This window comes from Anser brachyrhynchus (assembly GCF_964034855.1).
Source record: "Anser brachyrhynchus genome assembly, chromosome: Z".
Classification (NCBI taxonomy): domain Eukaryota; kingdom Metazoa; phylum Chordata; class Aves; order Anseriformes; family Anatidae; genus Anser; species Anser brachyrhynchus.
In genome coordinates, this window is record NC_137697.1 from 80,014,271 (window position 1) to 80,036,506 (window position 22,236).

Sequence of the window (22,236 nt, forward strand, 5' to 3'; positions counted from 1 at the left end):
GCAGAGTAAATAACTGTGGGTTATTCCTGTAGATGATACAGCTCCATCTGGTATGCTTTGTATCATCTCAACATTCCATTCAGTTTATAATAATTACACCACTAGCTGGCTAACTTCTGAAGTGGTAAAAATTGCATAATTCTGCTAACTAGGCCAAACTAGATTGCATAGAAGGAATATAAGATGTCACTGCAATTTGTTTCAGATCTGCCAAGCCACATGATCTTAACTCATTGCATATATTATGTTTTCAAAAGTATTCATCATCAGACTCTAAAATCTCCACTATGGTGACAGTGTATTAATACAAGTGAGCATTCATTCGTTGTCCTGTAGTCTCGGTCTGTCTTACAAGGAGGGGAAAAATTCTTTAATGCTTAGCACCGGATCAATAAAAGGAAGCAATGTAGGTAGTTCGTAGGCAAAAACTTCTAAACTGCCTTGGGTTCCATTGTTCCAAGCCTACTCAATAGCGTAGCACTCACAGCAACAGTAGGGACAGAGATCTCTGCCTGAGCAGTCATCTCTCCACATTGAAAAGATTTAAGCTCTGTGTATCACAGGAAGGTATTAAGCATGAATTCCTAACTTTTTAGGTTCTTTTGCAATATAAAATGTTCTTAATAAAAATTAATAGAAATTCCCTGATATACGTCAAGATTCCATCACTTGCTAAAAATAATTATACTACAAATATCAACCTGCTGTCTTCCAAACGGGAAATGATGCTGCCAGAGTCGTGTCAGTCTTTGGAAGTCCAGTCTTTTAAGTATTTGACCTATGGGAGTAAAACAAGGCTATAAATAAACACATTGTTTAGAACGCTCTTACAGGTGTATAACATTGGAAACATTGAATCTTGTTTTTTTGCTTTTTCTGGAGTTCCTGTTTAGTGTTCAAACACAGAATTTAAACCTTAATCGGTACTAGTACAAGAGGTGACGTTAAACGTGTATCTTCTGTCCTGTGAAGTATAAATTATTTGAGTATTCCTAATTAGTTTTATGTAGTAGTGACTGGATAGGTTTCCTATCATGCACAAGATTTCAAGTTTGGAGGAAAGATGGGAGGTTCAACTAAATCAAAAAGTGATTCTTCAGTTGCTAAGGTAGCAAACTGTAGCACACTTTATTCAGTTGCTTGGAATTAAAACTTTTTAAGTTTGATGCCCAGCACACTTACAGGAATATAGCTTTCATTATACAGGGTTGTATTCATTATACAGGTATAGAGGTTGTAGAGTCTCCTTCTCTGGAGATATTCAAAACCTACCTGGGTGCCATCCTGCAAAATGTGCTCTAGGTGATCCTGCTTGGCAGGTGGGTTGGACTGGATGACCTTCAGAAGTCCCTTCCAATCTCAACCATTCTGTGATTCTGTAACAGAAAGTAGCATGAAATATTGAAGCTGTAATTCACGTGTTTCTCCAGCTATTCATTTTCTGCTACTGCTTCTTAGAAAGCTAAAGAGGACGTAGAGCTGATGAGCGCAGGGAGGCATGAAGAGATCACTTCAGTTAAAGCTTCTTAAAGCTTAACACGAAGCACCCTTGACATAGTCTCTGTCTTACATACCAGAAATGCGTGAACAGTATGCTTTCATTGAGTAGATGACTGTGGTTTTTCCCCTTGCAAATACTTTCAAAAAAAATTCTGCACTTACAGGAACAACAGAGCTGCTAGAAACAAAGAATTCCTCTTGTCTTACACTTCAACACTTACAGCTAAATAAAAACTTACCATTTTACAAATGTGAATACTTGTATCATATACCTTAGGAGGAATCTTTAATACTGATATTAAAGAATTATTGATAAAGAATTATTAAAGAATCTTTGATATTAAAGAATTGTAGCTAACTGCCATCAAGTGTATATATCAATTTCAGGCTGAGAGAGAAAGCTTCATTACATACTTTTCACATTCTCCTTTGTCATCTGTACTCCCATTTGCAGGAGGAATGTGGTGCTATTGAAATCAGAAAATCTCTCTAACAAAACTTAGTCTGCCAGAATAAGTGTCCAGTAAATGACACGTATTGCTGACATCTCTGAATATAAGAGGTTATCACCATAATTCCTTTTCTTTTGCCAGGCGGGTGGGAGAGGGAAACATAGTTTCAGGTTGATTTAGTGCAGGCTACCAAGTTGTCACTGGGGAAGCTGCCATCCCTTAGCCACGTGTTCACTTCCTTCGAGTCGGATCGAGCAGTTAAGAGAATGTAGAGGCATTTGATTGTTTTGGCTGATATAATGAGAAGCTAATCCTAAAAAAAAAAATCACACCGCAAACAACACTGTTTTCTGATGATGAACTCAATTAGCTGGTTCTGTTGCCAGTCACTAAATGCAATGAGAGACAGAATCTGCAGCTGAGCTAAAAGAATTGTCTTTAGCCACTTGTTTTGAGTGTGTTTGTTTTATTTTTCAAATCAGCTTATCTGTGTTCTAAAACCATCCCCATAAGTAGAGACAGCAGGATTCCCTGCAAATGTTAGAGACTCTTCTTAGAAAACGAAGAGCTAAAAATAATGTCAGGGGCCGGTAGCAAGCTCCAAATCTACACTTACTCAGATTTTTCATTTACACCATTTAGTTTTTTGCAGGGACGCAAGTTTTCTTGTACTGAAGCAGTCTAGGCGCTCTAACTAGAATCCAGCTATTCTTCCGGTTTAGCATAACAAACCGGAGTGGCACAATAAGTTCAACTACATTAAATAAACTTAAGACTGTCAGTGGACAGGCATCCACAGAAGAGTCTAAGCATGTAGCTGCCTTGTCCTGTTTTGCATTATTGTTATCCAGGGCATTTTGCTAAGTGGTCTTTCTGGCTCTTCTGACCAGTGAGCTCTTTGCTTTCCGAGTTTATCTTTTTCTGACTTTTTTGGACTTATATCTGTTAAGACAGTTGCTGGAGGATCATTCCTTTTTTTTTTTGGATGTTTAGTTCAGCCTTGTTAGCGCAGGATATGTATTGGACACAGTCTACATTCTTAATTATTTTTTGAATCAGAGGAACTCCAACTCAGCTCCCATACAGCCAACTTGCCCAGCTGGGGAAACTGTAAATGGGTGTTAGTAGACATTCCTAGATTCTTTCAGATGAAATTAACTGATGGTCTAAAATTGGAATACAGTTCTATAAGTATGCTCCTGTGGAAGGTTTTAAGGAAGTGTTCATATTTTTTGCACTTCAAATACATTTTGCTTTTTCAGTGGTCTCGGCCGTTTGCAATACTCCGTTTCATGAGACTTAGAGGCAATTTCACTATTCCCTTAGATAGTGAGATAGCAGTCATTAATGTTAGTCAATATGTTGTAATGGAAGAGTTTCTGGGATTGTGCTGTGTCTCCCCTACAAGTATGAATGTACCAAGGCAACTTTCAGAGAAAAATTGGGGGGTTATATTGCTGCTATCTATTTTACTGAACAAAACTTAGCTTCAGAAAGCCATTTCCTGTTACTGCTGGGTTGTTCTGCTTTCTTTGCTTTTCCTATGTGCCCCTCTGCTTTGCTTAAAATGACCATTGTGCCCTGCTGTGAGGATCAAATTGGAAGCAATTCTGTGAGATGGAAATAGCTCAAGCCCCGTAAGCGGAAATGTAATAGCATTTCATGTGAGTACTAGCTAGTACTTACTAAAGCTGAGGGATCGTCTGTAGTTCTGCAACGCTTGCAAAGTTCCCACCTTCACAACAAGGAAATTCTTTCATCTAAGAGTGGATAACTCATGTTTCTTGGGTCTACTTCAGGTATTCTGATCAAAGGGAAACTTGCCCAAATTGATCCTTCTAACAAAATTTCTCTGTACTCCAAGTGATATTTTTACAGAGTTGTCACCCCTGCGTAATAAAGGATAACAGAAGGTATTTCTGCATATTTTGAAGTAGCCTGGCACTGATCACCCAACTAGCAGGATCTATGGTTTACCTGCCCCACTGAATAGGTCCTGCTCTTTGCTGCAGTAACAGTAGGGACAATGGGGCAAAGCTGTATTTCTGGTGCTTCTAAGCCTTGGTCTCTTACTGACCGTAATAAATGGGTTTTCTTTTCTTAGAGATGTGGCCTTGCACAGTGTGCCAGAAGGTTAGGGAAACTTACTCCCTTGCTGTGTTCTGCACTGTGTAACTCTATTTTAAACACGTTCATCAAGTTAAATTGTTCGGTACAGCTAGATGCTTCAGTTACGCTGAAGTGAAAAGCATTAAGTATCACTGTCCTAAATTACAAAGAAAGGATGATAAAATGCTGTCTTCTGTTGGCCGCTCTTTTCAGAGAGGAAACTTACTGTTCCATGGGGAAGTAGAATTTAAAAAAAAAAAAGCTGTCCGGTAAGCTCTGCTTTCATATCAAGATTGGACAGCTAAAGTCCAGTAACGTCTCGCTTTAGACTGATAGGATAGTTCTGTATCTGAATAACTTTTTTCATGGTTTGGGTACAGAGTAGGATGGGTTATGTTGAAGTAGAGGTGTGGGGTTATAAAACTTATTGTTTTACTTGTTTGAACTAATACTTACCACTGTAACCTGTTCATTCTATTCCTTGGACTGTAGGATGTTGAAAACAATATCATGTCTTCATAAGGCCATGATGTTATTAGAATATTTTACGAGCAATTCTTGGGTCTGGAATACCGAAAATATGACTATGCTAATGAATCAGCTAACCCCTGAAGACAAAAAGGTAAGTAGCTGTGTGATATGGAGACTGAAAGTGAAATACAAACTTACTGTTCTAAGATGACACGAGTCAGTAATGCTGCTTACCGCAACGCAGAAGTAAGTGTGGTACTAACTCAGTTCTGGATAGTCCTGCCACAGCCATTTGAATGTACCAAGGTGTCTGTACAGGGCTGTGTTGTAAGCCGGATCAGTGATCTGATCGGAGATGAAGAAAGACAGGACCCCTTGAAGGAGGCTGTATACAAAAGATGGTTGTTAGCGTGGCTTGATCGCACATGATCAGGTGTTGCCCTATATGTCAGCCAAGTAGCCAAGCTGTTACTGGTTTTACCTGCATCATGAGTAAAACAAGGCTTTATTTCTTGACCACTGTCTCCTTTTTCTGAGGAACAGGAGGTATGTTTTGAGGGGCTTTTTTGTTTGCTCTTTGTGTTTCAAACTAGTGACAACTTCTGTGTGTGCTTTTCACGCTTTGGCAATACAGCTACATGTCCTCAAATTCTCTCACTCACTGTGAACTAAAACTGCCCCATGCAGTGGGGAAGTGTCCCTAGAAGCAGGATGACGAAAGTCCTGAAGGTGGTTGAGGAAGAACAAAAACTGTTGTTGAACAGAGGACCTGAGTAAGAGTGAACGAAATGTCTCATAAGAAATACCTCACTCTTCCTCCTGTTCCATCCCCTCCCCTCCCAGATTTTGATAGTTTTTCCAGAATTAGGTATGTTATTTTCTGAAACACAGTGGAACTCTGTATTCATTGTTACTAACTACATTTCATAGCATAAGCTGTAATCGATTTCTGACTTGCCCTGTTTGGTGAAATTTCACTATCGGCTTGTTCAAATGTCATTAAATACAGTATTTTTAGTAGTTAAGCATCAGATTTCCCATCTCTGCTCAATGGATTATTTTTTTCTGCTCCTTTAACGTGTCAAAGCTGATCACTGTGAGCACTGCAAGACGTTTAGTGGGAACATGCAAGCTAGGAGGGATTGGGAACAACAGAGGAGTGAAACTTGCAGAACCAGTAAACAAGCTGTTGTATTAGCTTGCGATTTCATAGAACGGTCGTATTAGGCAGGTTCTTACAGAGCAACATTTAAATATTTTGTTCAGAAGCTGTGAGCTAGAGGTTTTATTGACCTTATCGGGACTTAACTGGCTGCTGTAGTATCGTTTGGGATGAAGTAATGGACGTCAGTGAGAAACTGAAGTTGTGAATGTACTGTAGTAACTTCTGCAGTAGATATCCTTATGACTCTTTTTAAAACATAGTGGTACAACTGTAAGCACAGTTAAACAAACCGCATCTCTGTCAGTGAACTCGGTACAGAGCAGTGTGCTTATTCTATAGCATGTGAGAATTATTTCCTGGCTGGAAAGGAAACAACACAAAATTGTTACTTCTAGAGTAGAGTTCTTTACAGACAGATGAAATGTGAAACTAGTGCACTTGGAAGCTGAGGGAAGAATATTACTGAAGAGGAAAAATAAGGCATGGAATGGTTGAAATTTGCAGGAGATTGATTGTACGAGAAGCTGGTTGGGTCACAGATGGATCTAAACGTGAATCATTCTTATGATTAAGGACAAAAAAAATTGTCATTGCAATGAAATTAATCTGATAGAAGGGTAGTTACTTTCTTTACATCTTTATCAGAAATGACTGACTTTCTTGGCAGTTAATAATGAAAGCTTTTATTTTATGCCGGCTTTTAATTTTGATGTTCGACAACTACATTGGGCAGAATACATGGAAAACTACTGCATGGGAACAAAGAAATACGTGCTGAATGAAGAAATGTCTGGCCTCCCTGCAGCTCGGAAACACTTGAATAAGTAAGTGTGCATCTTATTTTTGTTTCTCTGTCCATGTCAAGTTTTACTTTTTCCATTTTATACTATACTGTTCTTTATAGCACTTGTTTAGTTCCACCAGAGTTCTTCTATTCCAGGCATGTCGTCTAAAGCGTTTTCTAATGCTTTAGTCAGATGCCATCTTTCTTCTTTCATTTGTAGATCTTGCTTTGTTCCTGTATTAGTAATCCTAGTAGGTCTGTTTTTATGGCTATAGCTCTGATCACTAGTGTATACTGGAATCCAGGTTTCTGATGTTACTTGTGTATCCTTTTTGGAACATCAAAAAGGTACACAGTAATACAGGGTCAGAATGGTTTGTTCGACTACGCTGGTTTAATACAACAATAATTGTTTCTTTTGGGAACATGACTGCTGGAAGCAGGCAAGTAAACAGGCATGGACTTTCCACCTCAGCGCAGGAAACTGTGATGTTGCTGCTGTAAGACGAAGTCTCTTAGTGTCTTATCTGTGGCTTAACTCCTCCAATTTGAATGCGTTGTAATTATTCAGAACTTTACTGGCATAGTTCCATTTGTTTTATTCTTGGGCAATTCATAAAGACAGTCTTTTTGATTTTTCTCTTTAAAGAAAGAAAAAAGAACAATTTATCTTGTTCTGCAATATTGCTTATCTGTTATGCTGACAACCTGAGGGAAAGTGGTCTAGGCCGTCTTCAAAAGAGATTGGCATGGCACAATCTCAGTGAGAATTTTGGCCAAACTTGCCAGTGTTAACCTTACAATAGCACATTCAGAGACACAGCTGTGATACATGCTTGTAATATACACATGGTATAGCAACAAAGTAATCTGAATTTGTGAGAAATTATGGGTTTCAGCTAGATGTGTCGTAAGCCTGAATTACACATTTGCAGGCAATTTTTAATGGGAATGAGGGCTTTCTGGATTTTCAGAGATTAATTCTGAATCTTGACGAGGACTTGACCGACAGAATTAAGGCTGATAGCAGAAAAGACTGAAAAAAGTGAGGGATCTAGAGGACTAAGTGAATATCCTTGTATGTTTACTTTGACTACATTTTTCCTGAATTCTCTTATGATGTGGCTCTTGTCAAAAAAAAGAAAAAAAGATGAATAAATTTAAAATCTCAAATGTACTCTTTAAAGATGGTAATCTTTCTTTGATAATGGCGGCCATAGCTGAAGAGGTGTCCCCTTCTAGTTTTGGACTTAGATGCAGTTCGGAAATGCGCTGAACACAAGTGACATCCTTTGTACAAAGGATCGTGCCAAAATAACATGAGAAATAGTCTTATATTGGAATGGCATCTGGTCATCCTATGTAAAGGAAGGCCTGGCTGTAATAACACCCACTATGCCTGTACAGCAACATAAGGCCAGTGAGTATTTTCTTAAAAAGAGCTACCTTTCAAATACAAATTGTTATGGTCTACTGAACCAAAGATGTCATGCTCTTTTCAATAAATCTGAGCAAATGCTGGTTTCAAGTCATCTTGCAGCTTCCATTTTTACATGAGAAGATGGCTAAAAATCAGAGAGACTCTAAAACAGCACTTCCTTTTTCCACACTTCCTTTCTCCTAATCCTTAAAGGATTAAGAAGGAAGTGCTCTGAGAAGGAGGGAGTTTCCAATTGCCATGGAGACTATGAACTTTGTGGCTGGAAAAATCTTAAACTTTTTTGTCAGCAGTAATAGAAGTTTCTACAAATACATAATTTTAAATACATAATTTTAAATGCTTGGAAGGGAGCTAGGGTGAAATTAGCCCGGTTTTAGGTGAGTGGCTGTCTTGAGGTGAGCCAATGGGTGTGACCTTGGCATTCAAAGATTTTACCAAGCAACTATGAAGCAGTTGTATATGTAGTTAGCTACAAGGCTGGTTCTATTCCTGAATTTTCACGTTTCTCTTTGAGCAGCAAACAATCAAAAAGGCCTTCTCTGCTCATTCTTCAACTTACTGGCTTACTTAATACACTAACTTAATACCATTTTAATAAAGTATCTTGAGATGAGTAGATGAACAAGTTAAATTCTACATTAGAAGTTATTTTAATGTTCTTTTCCCTGTAGTTCTTCGTACCTTGGCTTTTACTTTTTTTTTTTTTCCCTTTTTCCCCACTTAAGTTAAGGAATATACGCTATGGATTCAATACAGTTCTTGTGATCCTGGTCTGACTTATCTTTATTGCAAGATCACAAATGGCAAGAAATACCTGGTACTTTGTGGTTAGTCTGTGTTACAAGTTCCTCCCATACTTCAGAGCCTCCAGTACTATGAGATACTGAAGAAGAGAATTGAGCACTAGGGCATCTATGCATATGGTGGTCTAACTACACAAAGCCTGTAACATAGTCATCTCACCTTTTGTAAAAGCATAATTTCATCTTAAATTGGAGTGCAAAATATATGGTATGGTATATGTAATGTTAGTTGTATATCTTCCAGAAGACATAGAAAATAAAACGGTCAAGTGCCGATCTGAATTGGCGTTAGACAAGCATTTAAATAACTTTAATTCATTGACCTGGGGAGAGAATGTTTTAGACCACTGACCAACGTAACTGTGCAATTTGGAACATTTTGATTGAAATCTGCCTTAACATACTTATTTTTTTTCTTTTAATTTTTACACCACATTGAGGAAGGTAAATATTGTCATCGTAATTGCTAGTTTATTGACCTATTTATTTGAAATCCTAAAACTGCAAAGGATTCTGAGTTTCAGAAGTGTACAAATGCTGGTGGATCTCCTGGAAAAACTATTGCAGGACTTCTATAATTTGTCTTTACTTCTGCCGATTCTTCACTTCTCAAAGTAGGGTCATAATGGTGACTACTTTGCTTTTAGAAGGAAAAAAAAAAATCTCCCTTCTTCATTATGGAAAAGCGTTTTGTCCTGCCTGGTTTTCAGAATGCACTCAGTGATTCAGTTCTGTGCTCAAAATTGGCCCCGTTCTATTTGCGTTTGTCAGCATGAGCAATTTGCTCTTCCAAAAGCAGAACTGATCCTATCATTGAAAAGATAAAAGGGAACATTACCATGAGGGGGGAGAATAGTCATTGACCATCCTCTTTTTTAATGATTTTTGTTGGGAATACAGAGCCAGCACTTGATTGTTACATTTCTGACTTCAAAAGCTAAATCTATTTAAATGTATTTAAAAAAAATTTATTATGCCTAGTTGATACATACATTACTGGTAACTGTAGTTGGATGAAATGTAGGCTTTCATTAAGAGAGACACCCGTTCTTAAGTTCTAAGTAATGTTACAAATACTTCACGAATTAATAGCTTTTTAAAAACTCTGAGCTATGAAATTTGGTGCATGGATAGACCAATGCATAAGCACGCTCTCATCTCTGCCCCAATAAAACCCTTTTGTTTCACTGGACAAGCAGAGCAAGAGGCATCTTGCTGCAAAATTTGAAACATGTTAACAGTTTTTTCATCTATTCCTTAGATTTCTTCAGATTTAAACCTAATAATTTAAACTGCTTTTTTCTGTGTAATTTGTTTTGGTAGGTAAAACTCAGACAAACAACAAGTTGTAAGAAAAGCCCGAGTCCCAGTTTAAGGCAATACATAAAGATTCCTTGAAACTCCGGTTGCACAGAATTCTATCTGAGAACACTGTGATGTTGCTCTTACTGATGCACTGACCAGCACCCTTGTCCAGTGTTTGTTCATTAAAGTCAGTTTATACTGTATGTGAATACGTTCTTGAATCTGCTTGGAAAGGCAAATAATGACTTAATTACACAGTCAGTACACAGGAGCTACATTATACTTGCCCTTGGTAGTTTTTTGTCCGACTTGAATTAAGTATGTAAAGAACTTATTTTGCCATTCTTGTGGAAACTTACTTTAAAGAGAACACCTTTCATGCAGGTGTGTATCATTTTGAAAAGACAATGGCTTCCTTGTTGAAGCTTAAGTATTCTGTAGTAAGTAGTTAAGCTGTAATTCCTTTTTAAAATGACCTGTGTATATATATATATAAAGCTAGAGATGGAAAGCCTAAATGGTCTAGGACCACACCTCGTGTGAGAGACCTGACTCTGGCTGAAAATAAATTATGGCTTCTGTGACTGAAGATGGTATACTTTAACAAATACATTAGGTATGTTGCATTTTTAGTTACCTCCGCAAGCATCTTACTAGATCTGAAAGTATGCTTAAGCATTCCTGCACTGCAGACTTTTTTTCAGAGGTACCTACAATCCAATGATGTCCCTCTTCCCGTGTTGGCATGTGACTGAAGTTTGCAATAACACATGCACCATAGTCTGAAAATTATTTCTGTGAAGCAATTCACTTAGAAGTTTTGTTCTTTATCACCATTACACGTGATACTTTTAATGTTGATTTGTTAATGCTGGGAACTATGAAGCCAATTAATTGATTATTTCTGATCCATGCTACTTAGGAATCTATTCTGTTGAATATGTAACAGAAGAAAAGGATTGCTTCAAATGTAAGGATACTTAACCTCTACTCTTTCAACACTTGGCAGTTTAGAAAACCACCTTTCTCTTTGGAGGCTGTGGTTATCTGTTGACTATTGGTATCTTAGACTCATAGAATCATAGAATATCCCTGACTCATAGAATCATAGAATATCCTTGATGAAGGATCATCAAGTCCAACTCCTGGCACCGCACAGGTCTACCCAAAAGTTTAGACCACGTGACTAAGTGCACAGTCCCATCGCTTCTTAAATTCAGACAGGCTTGGTGCAGTGACTGCTTCACTGGGGAGCTTGTTCCAGTGTGCGACCAACCTCTCAGTGAAGAACCTCTTCCTGATGCCCAGCCTAAACTTCCCCTGCCTCAGCTTAACACGGTTCCCGCGGGTTCTGTCACTGGTGATTACGGAGAATAGCTCATCTGCCTCTCCACTCCCCCTCGCGAGGAAGTTGTAGACTGCCATGAGGTCCCCCCTCAGCCTCCTCTTCTCCAGGCTGAACGGGCTTCACAGGTGCTTGGCATGCAGGTTTAGTAATTAACCTTTTTATGTCTTCCATCTCTTGGAGTAAACTGGATATGAAGCTGGATGTCATGGTAAGATAGCTTGCCTGAAAAGGCCATCTCTGTCAGTCACCTGTGGTGGGGAGAGCAGAAAAAACCAAAACACCTAGAATAGCCATGCAAGGTGGAAAGCCAGTGTCAATGCAGTGTCACTCACTGTATACTTAAAGTAGTAGCCTTTGTAACTCCTGAGGCGGTGTTACCACCCATGAATGTTTTTGTATTTGAATGTTTTGCTCCGAGACCTGTTAAAACACAAGTGAGGATGATGACTTGCATCTCGATTATAAGATTTAAAGCATGAAATCTCTTTCAGGACATCTATCTCTTAATTCTTCTTCCCACCAATGAAAGCATTGGATGGCTCCTATGTTAGGACAGATTGCCTTAGAAACCCAGGTGGGAGAGTTTAGAAGAGGTACTTAGCATCTGTTTTTGTAAAAAGACACAGGCATTGCACATAATTAACTGCCTGGGGCTCTGATATGGAACAAGAAGCCTACCTGGGCCTCGAGTCGTGGTGAAAGAATGGGCTGCCACTGCTTTCAGCCGAAAGTATCTGTTGTTAGTCTTTCTGCACAGTTTGCTTCCCATTCCTTTCATTCCTTGATCTTCAAGGTTGTTTGCTGCTGCCTCTTCTCAATCACTTTTAGAAGCTTTTGCTTGCCGTCTTCTTCAGCAGTTTCATAAGGTTCCATAGGGATGGACACAGGCTTTCAGGTAAGGCAGAAGCACAAATGAGTGTTGTCTCTCCACGAGGAGAGAACAGAGAAAGGCTGAGATGTTCTTCTGAATAGCAGCTTGGTTGAACTGACCCACGGTGAACTCCTTGCTGATCTGCCTCTTTATCTTCTCCACATAATGGACATGCCTCTCCATGCTGGCTTGTAAACAGTTGCTTCCAGAATGGCTGTTTGCTTCCTCTACTTCACTGCATGTAATTAAAGCATTTGTTCTCAAATGCAGGCCTTTTGGCAAGCATAGCTCTTTTGAGATGACAGCATTTTTTTTCTGTTGGAATATATATTGTGTTAGCTGGCATTCAAATTTATTTAATGGATTTTGGGTTTTGTAGAGCTTCTCAACTGTCCTAATAGATAGACTGCAAATGACTTCCTTTATGTAGTCCTTTATCAGTTCAGTGCTTCAGCGTCCTTAGCTTGACTGGCCGTGGAGATGTAGTTCACCAGAAAAACACTGATGGGATTTCTTGTGCACAGTCAGCCATCTGTAAGGTAAAACAGATTTTTTTTAACGTGAAATGTTGTGTACTGAAAAATGACTCTTTGACTTCTTTCTTCCAGAAAGAAGTGCGCTATTTCTTAATTGTTAGGTTTTATGTGACGTGCAGTACATATAGTTTCTGTTGTCCAGCCTTCTGGATTATTGCTCTTCTATTTACACTCCTTGGAAATAGTCTTTGGCAGAACTTGATTTGGAACAGATATATCCAGAGCAGGTTTGAGTTGTCTTGTTTCTTTGAAGTATTACTCACCTGCGTTAATTACAATGCAGAAACTAATACTAATTTGCACGCATAGTATAGTAATATAAGAAATTTCCAAAATGTGAAATGTGTGCGTGTCTGATCTCAATATTCATGCACGTGCATATAAAGAACAACATATATATGGCCAGTCTTTCTCTGCTCTGTTTTTATTCAGGGCTTCTGTTTTGCTGTTCTATCAGGGACCATTTTTGGCAATAAGGGAGGAAACAAACGTTTTCAAACCCTAGTTGCTTGACTAGAAGGCTGCTTATACAATGCCTATGGTAACTCGTGTGAACTGTTGGATACCCGGCTTGTGTCAAAACCGCTAGTCTGTGTTGTATGAAAGAGCACCCTCTGGTCTGAGGAGAAAACACAAAGTCAGCCTGGGCACGGCATTACTTGAAACTTCTGGGCTGCTGACTTGATGGTGTGATGTAGAATTAAACACTCTTAAGCACGTGTCTGCCAGGAATCTTCTAAAGAAGGCCTTTGAAGCATACACAATTAATAGCTGTTAAAATGTTAATGGGTTTGTTTAACTGTTAGTTTACTGGGGGCAGGAGGACTGAAGTGTGAGGGAAGCACAGATTGTCACCTGGTATCTCCAGTATGTTGATGTAAAGCGAAGGAAGGGAAAGAAGCCTTTTACCTTTATTGCAGAAATTACTTCCCAAGACTCCTATAAAGCCTTCTGCCCTGCCACCTTTTGAAAGTAAGAAGCACGGGAGCTTAAAAGAAAAAATTGGGAAGTGGTTAGAAAGTGTGTTATTTTATACAACTGGATTAATACAACTTGTATAGCTCGCGGTAATATCTTCACTTGTCCAAAGGAGAAGTGGAAAATGCAAGTTAAAATGGAAGCTGGATGATGAATCAGCTCTTACAGTATTTCTACTGTTGTTCTTTTAGGGTGGACAACCTGAGATTTCTTTTGAAAGTAAATACTCGTACTAAGTTATTTCGAACACTGATTTTGCTCAATCGTAGTTCATTACTAAAATTGCTGTTGGATGATTTTTCTTGGGCTTTTTAATTCTGTTCTGCCAAAATAAGGTATCTGTTGGAAGAGAAAACTTTAAAAGGCTGTAGTTGAAATTTGGATTGTACGGTCGGTTTTGATCAACAGACTTCTGGGCACTGGCTGGGATTGCTTGGAGCTAAAGTAACTTGCTTACGTGTGGTGTTAATTGGTACGCTCTGCTTAGATTTAACCGCTGTATCAGTATCAGCGTGCATTAATAAGCATACCAGAAGAGCAATGGTCAGTGTTCTAAGGAAGCAACACACAATAATTGTCGTTATGAACTCGCACTGTAAGATTATCACAGTAGATTTTCTGACATCCCTGTTCTTTCACCTTTTTTTCTGTTAGAATAAAAGAATGACTGTGAAGATTAGTTGTTGGAAACTGTAAGAAACAGATCCCAGATCTCTCTTACCTGGCAGTTAACTTCTTTAGGAAAGAGTCTTGCTTCAGAAGACTGTAAGTGATGCATGTCTGCCCTTACAAGGTTTTTAAAAGTACTGCAATAAGTCATCTATACCGTCAGTATTTTTTCAAATAAATTGAAGTTTAGCGCTGTATGGACAATACCTGCCGTATTGTGATTTTGGCAGAAAGCTCTAACTTTATTTCTGTTAAACAACTTCCATGTCATTAGTGACTAAAATAGTAGCCCAAACTTAAGTATTTCCAAATAAAAATCATCCTCTAAAATACATGACTTCCTTATTTTTGTCCGAACTCTAAGCATGCGTATCCATATAGGAACGGCTTTTCAGTGTTGATCTCTAGCAAAGTCTTAAATGTTTGCAGCGCAAGGTGTATGAGAGGATTTTCACCGCTTTACAGAACTGAGGTTTATCATTATAGGTATATTAAATGTAGTATGCAGTTTAGACCCATATCATGGTATTTTTATGATATATTATTAGCTATTGCATATAGAGACAGTGACGCATATAATGTTGATAAGTTCTGCTCCAAAACAATTGAATTTTGAATAACAAAGTATCAATAGAGCCTGGAAATATTAAAAGCTGCAAGTAATAAGAACTACTTTTTTTGACTGCAGTAAGATATGTAGGCCCTAGTTTATTTACCGTTGGGTTTGAATGTTTGATGACTAGTAAATAAACCTGCACGGAGGCTATCAGAATTTTGAAAACACTTGCTACATGCTTAAGCAGGTAGCAGTAAATGGAAAGGTGAGAGAAGAGCAGCAAGTTCAGCTGCAATCCACGAAAGGCACTTTCCTGCTGCCAGTTAATGAAAACAACCTGGGAGCTTGTAACTAACTGCACATGCACACCTTGTTTGTGTGTATCATTTTAGTTTTATTTTTTCCTACAGCTCTGTAGAAGCTGTATTCTAGGATTAATTTTTAGAGCAATTGAAGTATACGTCTAAGCAGAAGCTGAGTGAAAGTGCTGATACACCAATAATGATATAGCAGAGGCTGCTGCTTCAGTGAGTTTGTGGACTGGCAATTCATTCGAATTGAGACAGCATGCCAAAGGAGGAGGTTTTAAAACAGGGATCATACAGTGGACTGTTGTTGCACTGCAAACTGTCAGGTAAGCAGTGATAAATAGACTGAGTGCATGTCAACGGCAATTACTGTGTGCCGTTTTGAAAATGTGTGTTAAAATCCGCCCAGTTAAATCAGCCACTGCAGTAGTAATGCTGTATTAGACTGCTGTCTGACTTCCCTGGCATAACAGAATTCCCTGATGTTGGATACCTTGAGACAGGTATTTAATTTTTTGTTTCATATACCTGTTCATCTCTTGTTACCTGGTAATGCTTACACTCTTAACAGCTGGCATGGCTGTGAACGTCGTGCTCTGCAGAGATGAGAAATTCGGATGTCTGGCTCCAAGTTGCTGATGTTTTTGCGACGTCGCTCCAAGCCCCCTGTTGTTACAAAACTGTTTCTACAGTAAACTCCAGGTCTGCTGCCTGCCTTCAGGGTGGAACTTGGCCAGGCCTGATTTTGCTGCCACTGATATCAACTGCAGGATCGTGAACCAAAAGAGGGAGTAGGGTCTTCTGAGAGGTTTGACACAGATTCTGCATCACGGATACTTTACACGGCAAAGCCAACCCTTTCCAAGGTTTTGTGTGCATGCACATGCGCACACGAAACATCTTTCTGGGGAAGAGGATTGTTCTGATTAAAGGTAATTTTCCCAACAGAGGGGGGAGGAAAAATGACCAAGCAGGCAAACAGCGCAGCTCAAATGCTGTTTGAGGCTGACGGCTGATTAAAGCCACAGTGCAGCAGATGACTTTGCCTAGCAAACAGTGAGTCTACAAGTATCTTCCGTGACTCGAGGAATCATAAGCTACTGTAGAGAACTTCATGTTAGTGAAGACTGCAGTGCTTGCTGGGAGTTTGTGTACACAAAGTATTCCAGCTGTGACAAAATGGAGCTTTCTGTGGGCTTGATTGTTCTGATAAGAAGTCAAGATAATTAGCCTCTGAGCTTGGAGAGTTTGGGATATTGACACTTCTGGGTGATCAAATGGTCAATGTGTGTAAAATGACGTGCAACGTAAGAGTGATGTTACAGTGTGTCTGAATTTGTTTTTTTCTTCTCTCTGATTCTAAGTTAATTTAGCCATTTGTGCTGTTCTAACCTTTGCAGTGGCCACTCGTGCAAAGTTAATTCTGAGAGATGAAATTCTGGCTGTATTTAATTATCCTTTAATAATAGGGTTTTGTACAGGAAACTTTGGATATTTCAACATGAGTATGTGAGGAACGAAAGAGGGTAACTAAAAAAAATTAGCTCAATTTTAAGAAGTCTTTAAGCTGAAGTGTTTCTAGATCCTGTTCTCAAGGTTTTTTTTTCCACATTTGTGAAGTTTAAACAGTTGCTTTGTGCATTTCAAGCTTATTTTTTTCTAGGAAGTAGAAGAATCTAGGCTAAACACAGCTCACAAGTGAAGGTCTGTGAAAGCACCGAAAACTGGAATGTAAGTGGAAGCTTCTTGTTCTCAGTGTTACATCCAGTCCATAGGATAGGCTTTGTGGCACAGCAGTGTCAAACACACTGATTTATCTTGGGTTTAGAAATGACTCACAGTGAACACATCTGTTAAGTAACTGAGAGAGGGAGTTAGGAGAATCTTATCAAGTAGAGAGAGAGCGCTGACGGCATTAAACTAGGATGCTACTTAGCGTCTTTGCTAACTATGGTGCGTTGTGCAAATTACCTAAAGCAAGAAGCCTTGGGCCCCTTACCAAGGTCAGTCTCCTAATAAGAGAGTGAGCCTATCTTAAGAAACTGGGAGAAACTGGTCCTGCAGATGGACAAGAGCCAAGGAGCAACTGCGCCTGTGCAAAGACAAGAGGTCAGCTAGCGGTGACGAGGAAGAGTCATCAATCTTCATCCCCATGACCCCCCGATGACCACCACCAGAATATACTGCGCAAGCGCAGATGGGAGGAGTTTATGGAAATGACTCCTTGGAACTAATTTTAATATGAAGCGGGGACAGGTTAGGAATATGTATAGGCGTATTGTGAAACTTCATGCATATGTAACTCTTTACTGCATATAACCAAGGCAAGTTGTCGCGTCAGGCGCGCACGACTTTGGTGGGACTACCCCCCGTGCTGCCCAGCGCTGAATAAACATACCTACTTCACAATCTTACTGATTGTGAGTCCGTTTTCCTCAAGTCATAACCAGTAGTTTCTTGCATGATTCTTTACTGCCTGTAACAATGAAAATGCTGGACACCAGTTGAATTATTAACTCTTCATGGTCTTAAATCTGGAATCCTTCTGGCAAGGTGAGATGGGGGCTGAACTACAGAAACCTTTTGGTTTGCTTTCTTGCACATGGCAACAGTTCAGGACTCCAAAGAATGTATTAGGTGCGTGGAAGAACTCTAAAATAGTCAAAACAGTGTGGGAAGAAAATGGCTCTGTTTGTTTTGGTGGAGAAAAGCATGCAAAATCGGCTATCCTGATGGGGTTGTCTATTTGTAATATCTACTTGAATGTCAATGGTAGTGCTTCCGTTGGCTGTCTTCTGATGTTTAGCCCACAGCCCTGGTACATCTCCTGCTGTTTTCAACTCCATACGATCTCAGTGTCAGGAAACTTTTTTTTTTTTTTGCTTACTCTGCAGCTTAAGATGTGCCTCACTGAAATTTGCTATACTTAGGTTACAGGTTTATCTAGCCTATCCCATTTCCTTTCATCCATCCGTTCCCACGTGTGTACACACAGTCTGAGTGATACATAGATACACACATTTTGTTGAATGAGAAAATAACAAAAGCTATAGTTTACCTCTGACCTCTGTGCTGAAGAAGGCAGAAAGTTCATGACCCATGAATTAGTGATCTAACCCTATGCATATTGCATTAGGGCAAGGAACAGTGCAGCAAGTGATGTACTGTAATTCAATATAACCTAGCACGTAGTGGCACAAAACTACAGTATTCTGCAGTATTTGTGAGCTGCAGTGTTCTAGGGGCTTGACATAGCACTTTTCTACACAAAAAGGGTTGCACTGTGTACAAAGTTGTGAAAGAAACACTGCCACTCAGTGTTCTTCAGCTGTTTATCTGTAGGGAGTTAGTAGTGGCTGTCTAGTTTTTTTTGTGGAACTGGCCAGAGATCTTGCATGATCAGCATGGTGCTGCTCACAAATGTGTGGCAGACCCCTGTGGCAATGTAGTGTAAGTCAAGCACGTACAGAATTCGTGGGTGTTTTTGTTCTGTCTCCTCTTCTAGTTTTTATTTCCTTAAGATCAACTTAAGAATAAAAGTCGCGTATTCTAATTGAAAACTGCTTCTGTATTGGTTGAATTCACATCGTTTTGAGCTTGTAATAAATACGAACTGCCAACATAGCATTATTCCAGAAATCTTGTAAGTTGAAGAAAGAGTTGACATGAAACCTTAGGTGGCCTATATTTCAGTTGTTCTGTGTAGAAAGAATTTCGCTGCTTCAACTATTGCTGATTGTGTGGAATATCACGCTTCTGCTGATTAAAGGCAAATGCCTCTTTGAACGTAATGTGTTTTTTTGTAGCGTTGTGATGTTCATTAAAGGCCTTCAGTTTCTGACTGTAGTGCTTTAACAGAATTGACCAGTGATGTGGTTCAATTTTCATCATACTAAGGTCTCATATCAGCACTGGAACTCGTTTAAAATTAATTTTCTTTAGCTATTAAGAATCTCCTATGATCATTTTGTTGCCATGTGCTGCCTGGAGCTTGTTCTGGCCTGTCATTGCAGATATGATGGCAGTAATTTAAACCCTCAAACTCTGTCATCTGCCAAATCTTGCTGAGACAGCTGAAATTCACCCCCTCCAAAGCGCGGTTGAGAGGGAATGAATGGCCGTACATCCATGTCATCTCTTCACAGCATGCACGATCACACTTCTGGTGTACAAAACATTTTAGTAGCTGCATTATTTAGCTCTTTCATATTGCACCCAGAGTATTTGATGGAAGCTCTCTGCATTTACTGGCTGTTCAGCGGCCTCAGCGTACTCGAATGCTTCTTCTAGTGTTTCCTAAGCTCCTCTTTCCAAAGAAAGACCACTGTTTGTCGTGAATTCATTAAGACACTTACCCAGCGTGTAACAGACCTGAAGTCTCAGCTCCGCCTGTTTTAAAAGCGGGGACCTGGACTTCATCCCAGATACCAGTTCTTGCTGCTGGTTGTTCTTGCCTCGTCTCTCCACAATTCTTTTTGCAAAAACCTCAGTTGTTGTGTTTACATATCCAAAACACTTAAAACGCTTAATATCTTGCAAGACAGACTTCTAAGTTCCTTCTTTGTACTCATAGCTACATCTACTACTGCAGAGACAGGGAATGTGTCTCCTTGGCTTCATTAGAAGGGTTTCGTACTTCCCCTCTTTAATCCTCCTGTGTGGTATGTACTGCCGCAGAGCATGCGCAGTAAGTTTCACTAAAAGGGAGAACTAGTAGTTCCATTGCTGGTTGATAATACCTAAGCACTGAGTGCCCTGTGGCAGAAAATACCACTGCAGGTGGTTGTAGTGGTAGAAGCAGCTTGCCACTGCTTTGCTTCCTGGAGGCAGAGGGCTAGTTATGGAAGTGGAAAAGAAGTGGGAAAGTAGGCATGTTAATCCAGTTAGGAAATTTTAAGCTAGCTAAAAATGAAACAATTCCAGAAAACTTGGACAATGCTGTATCAGTGCATATTCACATGCTAGGATTATCCACGTGCTAGGATGAATCCTGCTTAGATTTGTCAAGGGGAGAAACGATTCAGAAATCACTGTCGCTGCAGTCAGCATGGGTAAGATACAAATGGCAAAGCCATACAAAAATCATGTAGGAAGAGCTGTGTTGATTGCGTCACTGTTATTTGTAGTCATTTTCCTTCTGATTAGATAGCATTTTAGGCTTCTTGGTTTTCTTCAAGCTCTCTCTGCTGTCACGGAAACAGTTTAGAACTGACTCTTTGAAAGTCTGTTAAGAGGATTATGAACAAGACTTTTGATCAGTCTTTCATACTTTCATAGCTGCGTGCTATGAAATAATAAGCTACAATACTTTCATAGCTGCGTGTTTGCACCAACTATCAGGCTGTGAGCTGTAGCTCAACTACACCTATGACAGAAATGGTGTTGCTCTGCCACCTTATGGCAGAGCTGAAGCCAGAACACACCACTTCCTACTTCAGTTTCAATGGAGATTACTCCGCCCCTCCCCCCCCCCCCCCAAACAAGAACAAACAAAACCACCACCCTGCTCTGATTTCAGTCTGAAAATTACCCCTAAAATTTTAAAATCTGCCTTTCTACAGTTCTGGCACAAAAACTTTTCTGGGCATGCTTCTTTCGCCTTTCTCTTCTTTTCTTGCTGGACCTCTTGGTCTAAACCAGTAGCTGCAGGCTGTTACCCAGCTCCCTGCTTCTTCTTGGGCTGACTGCATTGCATACTGGGTCCCGAAAATAAGCTATTAAGCCACAGAGACCAAGTGTGGTCAAGAGCATGTAGACCAAGGTTATGTGCCACTTTTCTGTGATAGTGGAAGCTGTCTCATCAACTGCTCAAGAGCAAATACATGGATAACTTTAGGATCTCTTGCTCCTGGAATTTTAATCTACTTTGACAAATCTTTCATCTCTAATACCATCTCATTTGGACTTGGTTTCACCTCTGCACTAGTAAAGCAGTGATACCCTCACTGAGATCAGCTGCACAATGATACTGAGTTTTAGACTTAGTATGTTGGACTTAACGGGACCATGGAGTGTGGTCCTTTTGTGTCCTCATGTTGATGTGATGTGAAGTACAGACACCACACTGGCAGCATATCCACACTAATGTGCTACACATTTATCTTTAGTATGTTTCTGAAAGAATATGCAAGAATTTATCTAATTGCTGTTTGACCGAGATGGAACGGTCATGTATTTTGAGCATATTTCTTAGCACTGTAGTGCTGTAACTGCTTTTCCCACGTGTTAAAATCAGACATTAGAATGTGTGTTCACTATGGTCTCTGAAAATCAAGTCATTTGTTGGCTTTATTTTGGATGATGTGTCTGTCATGCATCAGTTTAATAAGAGATGTGCAATTTAATGAGAGATGTTCTCCTTTTAGGCCTCGCTCTCTTGTATGTGTGCAAAACCGCAGACTGAGACAGCTGGTGGGAATGGAGGGCCTGTTTCTTCAGTGTCAACCATTTATCTTTTGCAGCTGAGATGCCTGCTGAGTGGGGAGATGCCCCGTGCCCTTTGTGCTCATAATAACTGCGGTACAAGGCCTCGTGAGCTCAGGTTCATTGCGTTTCAGGCTTTGTTCTTCTGGATGTGAGAGGGTGCTAAGTATAAGTTCTAGATGCTTGCAGAGGAGGAAACAAAAACAAAACCAATAAAAGCTAGTATGTTAGCTCAGCATGCGGTAGCACAGTTGCATGAAAGTAATGCTTTAGTGTTCCTACATTTGTTCTTGGACTATGTATTTCATTAGTAACAATACATTCCTGAGGAGATACTATATGTCTGGGAGCTAAGCAACCAGGGTACTTCTGACCAGCACTGAATTCCTTAGTAGATACGGCAGTCTTTCCTTAGCTAAAAAAGGGTAGTATTCATCTTCTCTTACGAAGCGTGTTGAGATACTCTGGCCAAATACTTAAGCTAAGCCCAATTTTGTTCCCTTTCTCTTTCTTCATT

At 39.6% G+C, this 22,236-nt stretch overlaps 1 protein-coding gene across 2 annotated transcripts in view; it reads left to right on the plus strand.

Moving 5' to 3' along the window:
- Positions 1–4,703: 4,703 nt before the first annotated feature.
- Positions 4,704–22,236, plus strand: part of LOC308186078 (fatty acyl-CoA reductase 1-like) — a 110,007-nt gene continuing 92,474 nt past the window's right edge. Inside the window, exons 1-3 of one of the 2 annotated variants that reach the window (XR_013943895.1) lie at positions 4,704–6,527; positions 8,653–9,417; positions 10,293–11,000. The gene's annotated coding sequence lies outside the window, so the exon portion shown is untranslated. The remainder of the gene's footprint in view (positions 6,528–8,652; positions 9,418–10,292; positions 11,001–22,236) is intronic. The other variant, XR_013943896.1, reaches the window with a different exon arrangement.